This window comes from Dama dama, chromosome 1, assembly GCF_033118175.1.
Source record: "Dama dama isolate Ldn47 chromosome 1, ASM3311817v1, whole genome shotgun sequence".
Lineage (NCBI taxonomy): Eukaryota > Metazoa > Chordata > Mammalia > Artiodactyla > Cervidae > Dama > Dama dama.
The window spans coordinates 25,039,311-25,048,244 of NC_083681.1; positions in this window are offsets into that span (position 1 = coordinate 25,039,311).

Below are 8,934 nucleotides of genomic sequence, written 5' to 3' on the forward strand. Positions count from 1 at the left end.
TAGGTTTTTCCCTTTCATCTCTTTAAATGTATCACACCATTCCCATTTGTCCTGCAAAGTTTTCACTGAAAAGTCAGCTGATAGCCTTATGCAAGTTTGCTTGTATTGTAATGTTGCTTTTCCTTTGCTATTTTTAATATCCTGTCTTTATCTTTAATTTTTACTATTTTAATTACAATGTGTCTTGGTGTGGTCCTTTTTGGATTGATCCTATTTGGAACTCTGTATGCTTCCTATACCTGGATATCTGTCTCTTTTTTCAGTTTAGGGATGTTTTCAGCTCTTCGTCTTCAAATATGTTTTCTGCCCGCTTTTCTCCCTTCTGCTCCTGAGACTCCTATAATGTGAACGTTAGTATACTTGATGTCTCAGAGGTCTGTCCTTACTTCTTATTCTTTTTTTTTTTTCTATTTAGCTTCAGTGATTTCCACTACTCTATCTTCAGCTGGCTGATTTATTCCTCTGAGTCATCTAATCTGCTGTTGATTCCTTATAGTGTCTTTTTTCATTTCATTTATTGTATTCTTCATCTATGTTTGGTCTTCTTTATGTTTTCTAACTCCTTGTTAGAAACTTCTCATTTCTCACTCTGTCCATCAGTTCTTTCTTGAGGTCTTTGATCATCTTTATGATCATGACCTTGAACTCTTTATCAGGTAGATTGCCTGTCTCCACTTTCACTCAGTTCTTCTGAGGTGTTCATCTTATTCCTTCATTTGGAACATGTTCTTCTGTCACCTAATTTGCACTTTTTATTTCTGTGTATTTGGTAGGTTGGTTACATTTCCTGATCATGGAGAAGTGGCCTATTGTAGGAGACATCCTATGCATCCCAGCAGCAAACTTCCCTCTTGTCACTGGAGCTATATGCTCTACAGGTGCTCCCTATGTGGGTTGTGTGGTGGTCTACTTTGGTGGTCTGACTACTGTGGGCAGTCTGGTTAGATGTGAGGCCCTGCCTTGGGCAGAGGCTGCAACCACTGGTTGAAAGGGTCAGTTCACAAGGCAGCTGGCTGTGGAATCCCAAGTGGTCCCAGGACTAGTTCTAGCTCACAGATGGACAGAGCCAGGTTCTGGGGTGGGTGGCTGTGGTCCAAAGTTTCCAGAGCTAGTGTCAGCCTGCTGGTGGATTGGGCCAGTTCCGACACAGCTTGCTACAGCTTCTGGGGTGTCCCAAAGCTAGTACTGGTCTAAAGGTGGGTGGGGCTGAATCCTGGGGTGGCTGGCTGAGGGGTTCAGCACACTTTAAAGCTGGTGTTAACCTGGGCTGGTGGTAGGTCTAGGACCCAGGAGTCCTGGGGCTTGTGCCAGCCTGCTAGTGTATTGGCTGGGTCCTGACAAGTCAGGGTGTGGTGCTGTGGTGGTCCTGGGGTTAGTGCCCACCTGCTGGTGGGTGAAGCCAGGTCCTAGGGCTACTGCTGGCCACTGGTGGGTAGAGCCAGATCCTGGGGTCTCTGGCTACCGGAACCAGGTGTCTCAGAGTCAGTATCAGACCGCTGATGAGTGGAATCAAAGCCACGGTGCTCCTAGAGCTGGTACTGCCTCACTGGTGGGCAGGGCTGGGCATCAGGGTCTCTGGTTGCAGTGTCCAGAATGTGCTGAAGCTGAAAAAACTGCTTTAATAATTATTTTAGCTTCCATTTATCAATTGCTTTCTACTTCCCAGCATGCTTCTAAGATTTAACAAGCATGATTCCATGTGATTCTTGCAATAACCCTATATAGTAGCCTACTTTCCATAGGTGAGGAAACTAAGGCACAGAGTTTAGGTGACTTATCCAAAAATCACAGAACTGGAAAATACCCAGCACTCAAGCCAGGACTGAACCCAGGTAGTTCTAGTAAGGATACGCAGAAGCCCCAGATGTTCCTCCCTCCGATACACACACTGCATGTCTACTTGTGGGTTGCCCGCAAGGTGGACAGTGTATTAATATAGATCAGCTCTGTCCCTTCTGAGCGGTTCCTGCTTTCAGAGTCATGTCCTTTCAGACGCCCAGCCTACAAAGCAATTCCGTTGGTCAGTGCTAGACTTTCTGCACCCTCTGGAGATAGATGAATGAATTGGGGGTGGGTGGGTGGAAGCACTTTCAGGAGATGGTATTATTTACAGCTCCTTGCCTTCAGCCCTCACTGCACCAAATCTCACATTTATGACTCCTTAAGTGGCTCTCTGCATCTCCCTTCTTCCTCCTTCCATCAGGCTCTGACTCAGTTCAGACTGCCATCAAATCATAACTACATTTTGGCATCAACCTCCTCATTCAGTGGGTGGTGACCAGAATAATGATTTACCATTTATATTATATTCTACACAAATAAATGTGTTTATTATAGTAAACCATTTAAATGATATCATGCACAAAGAAGCTGAGTTCACTCATGAGGCTGCATTCAGCTGGAACGTGGATAGGGGCTGGAATGCCCTAGATGACCTCCCGTCCCTCATCCTCGTGGCCTCTTATGTTCAGTAGTGAACAGATGAAGAAATGAATGAACATCCAGCCCAGTGCCATGCACATAGGATTTCTTAACAGTGATGACAGTGATGCTTTCTCCCATCTCCATGCCTCTCTATGGGCTGTTTCTCTGCCTGGAATTCCCTCTCTCTCCAAGTCTCACTGGCACTCAGCCTTCTTACTAGCTCCAGAATGGTGAGCTAGTTTCAAACTTCCTCAATCCTCAATTTGCTCCTTCATGTATGGGGAACACGATGCCTTGGAGAGAAGACGTAAGGATACGATTAGATCACGCCTATACCCCTGGTGCTGAGTAGCTACAAGTAATACTTAGAGTTGTCCTTACCATAAAGTAACTGGGCAGAGATGAGAGCCCATATGTGGACTAATTGCATGATTCTCAGACTTTAATGCATGTTCATATCACCTGGGGATCTTGTTAAAATGCAGGCTCTAATTCAGCAGCTCTGGGGAGGGGAGAGGGCTAATATTTTACATTTCTAACAAGTATTCAGATGACCAGGCAGCACTGGTAGTAAAGACTTGCCAGTGCAGGAGATGCAAGAGATGCGGGTTTGATCTCTGGATCAGGAAGATCTCCTGGAGAAGGAAATGGCAATCCACTCCAGTATTCTTGCCTGGAAAATCCCATGGACAGAAGAGCCTGGTCATCTACTGTCCATAGGGTTGCAAAGAGTCTGAGGTGACTGAGAGGCTGAGCACACACACAGTCTTCATAACAACCTGGCATGGTAGATGGGCTTCCCTGGTAGCTCAGCTGGTAAAGAATGCACCTCAATGCAGGAGAATCCAGTTAGATTCCTGGGTCAGGAAGATCCCCTGAAGAAGGGAACTGCTACCCACTCCAGTAATCTTGCCTGGAGAATCCCATGGACAGAGAAGCCTGGTGGGCTACCTTCCATGGGGTCGCAAAGAGTTGGACACAACTGAACGACTTTCACACACAGGGTAGATATACCTACCTCCGTTTTACAGATAAGAAAGCTGAGGCTCTAAGAAGTTAAATAAGTTACGCAAGGTCACCTGTTAAATAAGAAGCATCATCAGTTTCTCACCAGGGTCTTGCGGCAGGAAGGACTTCTCTTAACACTGAATCCCTCTGGCGCCCTCTGCAGGTCCCTCCTCCACCCTGCCCCCTGATGAAGGTCGGGCTCCTGCTCACGTTCAGCTGCTCAGTCATGTCCCACTCTTTGTGACCCCATGGACTGTAGCCCGCCAGGCTCCTCTATCCATGGAATTCTCCAGGCAAGAATACTGGAGTGGGCAGCCATTCCCTTTTCCAGAAGATCTTCCTGATCCAGAGATCGAACCTGCATCTCTTGCATCTCCTGCCTTGGCAAATGGATTCTTTACCAGTGAGCTTTCAAATCAATACCCATTGGTTTCCTTCCTTTTTTTTTTTTTCTTCCGTAAAGTCCAGCACCCAGAGGAAACTCTTAAGCAAAGGCTAGTTGAGTATTATATAAAAAAAAACAAAATACGTCCAAAAATGGAATCACGTGGAGGACTGTTCAGCCCTCTCCCGCCTCATTAAGAGAATGGGAGACGGTGACCGCCCCCACCACCCCCAAGCACCCCCACGCCGGTCCCACAGCTGTCTGTCTGTGTCAAATGTTCTGAGCAGAGGTTGGGGGCTTCAGCTCCCCACACAAAGAGAGTTCAGAGCTGTCAGTGCCTTTCTCACAATAGGCTAGATGCTGAGGAGCAGGTGATAATTGTAGCCCTGTCACCCTCGTCACCTCTGAGCTGGCTGGGTTTTTTTTTTTTTTTTTCTCTGAAAACAAGTGTTGTGCTGCCTGGAAATCAAAGTTGGAGTTTCAGCTGGGGAAGCACACACATGCAGTCTGCACTCTTTCTCACAAGTACGGGCAGGAGAGCCTAAGTCTGGCCTCTTGTCCGGGGAAAGAGGCTGAATGAGGACAGCTGGCCGGCCCCAGTGTGAGCACTGCCGCTGGCGAAGGCGTCCCACCCCACAGCCAGCTCGGCTCTCGGAGCTCCACCAGCCTCTAGTAGAATCCAACACCGCCTTTAGCTATGCATTTTTCCTTCTGCCCTTTGCAGAAAACACACACATCTCAACTTCCCTCCCTGCTGAGGCTCTTTGAAGTTCTGGCCCCTGCATTTCAGAGACCAACTCTCCTCTCCAACTAAATGCTCCCCGGGTCTTCTGACCCTGGGCTCAGAAGGATTCCAGTTTTATTTTCTCGGGCTCCAGAATCGCTGCAGACAGTGACTGCAACCATGAAAGTGAAAGATGCTTGCTCCTAGAAAAAAGTTATGAAACACTTAGACAGCGTATTAAAAAGCAGAGACATCACTTTGCCAACAACGGTCCATATAAGTCAAAGCTGTGGTTTTTCTAGTAGTCATGTATGGATGTGAGAGTTGAATCATAAAGGCTGAGTGGCAAAGAATTGATGCTTTTGAACTGTGGTGCTGGAGAAAACTCTTGAGAGTCCCTTGGAGAGTGAGGCGATCAAAAGGAATATACTATATACGTAAAAGGACTTCAGATTCTAGTCTCCTCACTCTTAAGGTCTCCTTGTCTCTAGGGCACACTATAATGTGTCTGTAAATGTTAATTAGTAGTAATAAGACTAAAATATTCCAGAAGCATATACTCAGAGGGTCACATTAAAATTCACACCCACTGACACAACCAAAACAAAGTCCCATAAGAACAGGTGTGAGTATGCATAACAATGATATCCTAAGTGAATTGTATAGTTTATTGTGTCAGCATTGTGCTAAGCATTTATGTACATTATCTCCTTTAGTCTTCACACACCCTTGAGAGATTGATAGAGACCCTGTTTCATCATCACTTTACAGATAAGACAATTAAAGATTAAAAATATTAGGAATCCACTGAGTCTCAGAGCTAATGAAGTGCTGAGAAAACACTGAAATCTGTTTGTCTCCAAAAATTAATGCTCTTAACCACCCCTCTATACTGCCTACTTCATAGAAAGTCACTTAATGTTGTTTTCCCTAAAATAGAACATGCACTCCAATATAGCTCTTCTTAGAGTCATGTGTTCATATTACGTAAGTACAGATAGAAACTCAAGTAAATTGCTATAAGCTGACATACAGACAAATCAAATTTCTATTTTGAAAAGCCCCACAGAAATATCATTTCCCAGTCTGAGTTACCTAATCAATTCTATTTACAACTACGTTTCATTACAGGAACTATCACCACAGGTAAAAACAGGGAACATTCAATACCTTCTTATTCTGCCTTGGCAATTTAATATCTCACAAAGCAGAGGTTGGGGACAGGGCAAGACATCTATTTTGCACTTAATTCTGCTCCAACAAGGGTGAAAGGCTTGGAGAAGGAACAGGGAGAGAAATCCTGAGAAACAGTATCCAGGTCATCTCAAAGGTCATGCTATTCACAGAGAATAAAGCTGGGCATGGTCTGACATGTACTTTAGTCTTTATGAAGGCAGATTGCAAAACCCTCGGAGGACAAGATCAGCTGATCTCATGACCTTACACTCTTGAGAAAGACAGCTCTGGAGGGATGACTTTCAAAAACGAAATTCTGACAATACAATTGCAAATGACTCTAATATGGGAGAAACATGGTTGCACAGGATGAATACAAAGGAGTGATAAAGACTTTTGAGTACCATGCCAGCAAGGCTGAAGCCAGAAGCAGCTGAGGAATCCACAACACAAAGGCTTCCCTGGATACAGTCAGAGCAATGAGAGCAGGGAAGGGCTACATCCTTCTCTTAAGTACTGGCTGGATGACCTTGGGCGACTTTCTTAACCTCTCAGAACTTCAGTTTCATAACAGTAAGATGGAAATAATAGTTCTGACACTGTGGGTTTGTTGTGAGGATTACATAGAATGATATATTAAAAAAAATTTTTTTAAACCCTAGCATAGGGGAAAGCTCTCAAAAAGTACTAGTTATCAGTGTCCTCCTATCCTTCTATGACTAATGGTTTAAAATTAACCCCAAGCATCACTCTTCAGCTTCCATCTTCCTGTCGAGGACAATGGTCCTCAGATTAGCACATCTAGAATGGACACTAGAGGAGAACTGATGCATCCAGTAGCACATCGATTGTTAAAATGAGGTCAAGCTTCTTGCCCCAGAAGAGTTACAAGCCATCGTCTGAGGATAACATGCAGAGTGCTGACTTGCTGCTGTGAATCCTCAGAGAATCCCATAGAATGGAAAAGGAAACAAAAGGCATACCTGGGACATAGCAAGTGCTAAGTTAGAATTTGCTGGATGTGGCTGACAAGTGTTGAAAGACTAACAAATGCCTTGATTTTCTCAAAGGGATAGACAGCACACTTGGGGTGTCTTCCAGGTGCAACTCCAGAACTGCTTATTAAACAGGTGGCTTTTGAACCCTCAGGCAGAGATGCTGTGATCCCCAATGTGGGTCCATCAGGAACTCATCACACCTGACATACTTTATTTCCTTTTCTGATAGAGTTGATAAATGAATAGCCAAAGTGCAATGCCTTAGGGGTCAAGGTCCCAAGTGGAGAAATGTGCCTTGGACAGTAATGCAGTCAGCGGCTTAGTGATGCATGGGTTGACCATACCAAAGAGATTAGATTAGCTGGTTCATAACCAATCTGGTGAGGAGGCCCTGGAGTCCTCAGGCAGGGCGCTCATCTTGGTCAACAGGTTTCTTATCAGTAGGAGGACTGTGTAGATGGGTTGCTGATCAGTTTGTAAACAAAACAAGAAGAGGCAGCTCATGTGTTGGGGAGCAGAGTCAGATCCAACTACACCCGCACCAACTGCATCTGGGGTCAAAAAGGCAACACTGTTTCCATAAATTCTTTTTATTCTTCAGACTCCAGAGTCATCTGGGCCAGAGGACTCTCCCTCTCACTCATTCCCCACATCCATCCACTCATCAGATTCAATGGCTTTGCCTCCCGAATGTTCCTTACACTTTTCCTCTACTGTCCATCCCACTGTCTCTGCCCAAACGTAGGTTCACAGTAGGTCATGTTGGCCGAGAGTTTGGAATCTGATCAGAGAGAGTTATGTTTACGCCCCAGTTTATGCAGGTAGCTGTGTGATCTCAGGCAAATTATTGAGCCTTTCAAAATTTCGGTCTCCATTTAGGTAATGCTGGGGAGAGTCACTGTACCATCTCAGGGGCTGTTGTAAGATTTCTGAGATAAGCTCTGCAAGCGCTGAGCGCTGTGCCTGGTGTGGCAGGAGTATTCAGGAAACATTAGCTAAGATACTGGGCGGTTGTGAGAACCTCTCAACTGGTCTGTCCACCACCAGCCCCATCTCCATCCACATCATCTGCCTCTCATCAGAGCAGCGATCAGATCTACAACCTAGCAACGATTCTGTGCAGTGTAAACAGCACCACACACACGTGCGCGCACACATACCCACAGCACCGCCCCAGGATGAAGTCCCAGTTCCTCAGCCTGGTACACAGGGTCTTCCTGACTTTCCTAAACTGCCGCTGTAACTGCCTGCTCTTTGCATTACACGGGCAGCTGATTCCCATCTCTAAGCTTTTGACCGAACTTTTCCCCTTTGCCTGCAATCCTCTTGCCATCTTGTCCATGCAGTGACCTTCAGCTTGTCCATGAAAATCCAGGCAGGTGTCACATCCTCCTTGAAGTCCTCCAGGTTCTCTGGAGGAGCGCTGCCCCTTTCTCACACTCACGAGGGCTCCACCTCACTGGAAACATCTCAGAGCCTCTGTGCCACACCTGCAAAGCGATGCTTAAATATCAACTGCAGCGGGTGTCACTATGAGACTTAAGTGAAGTAAAACACATAGCACCTCCAGGAGGCTCGAAAGCAAGCAGAATGCTGACAGGCTCAGAGTCATTCATATGAATGGTGGCAGTATCCAAGGGGAGAGAGTGGGGACTTACCGTGTGAGTTCTATGGGCAGAAGCCATGTTCAATTCATTTTTGCATCACCAAGAGTAGAAGATAGTAAATGCTTGCTAACTTGAGGTGAAGCATGGAAATAGATAATAACTCAGTCAGTCAGTTTCAGGTCCCTTCTCCTGAAATAACGTGGATGCCCTTCCTCCAGGAGGTTTATCAGTAGTCACGCACCTTCCAAGTGAGGAAGTCACTGTCTCAGTCTCACTGACTGCACTGCATCCTGGCAAGGCAGAGATCATCACACCATAATACTTATCTCTGGTTCACAGGAGGAGGAAGGGAGTGGGGCTCAGAGGTTAGATGCTCTCCCCAAAGTGCCCCAACAGGGCACCTGCAGCACCTGGCATTAAATGAGGTTAAACTCTGTCGTTTACATTCTGCTTCCTGAGGACCCAGACAGAGACATGTTCTCATGGCTTGTGACAGTGGAGAGGCATAGGGCCACCTGGACCATCCCCAGCAAAGCAGCCCAGCCTCTCTCTCTCTCTCTCTTATGCCTGAGGGACATTCCTTAGGTGTCTGTGTGCCAGGGCTGTGGGACC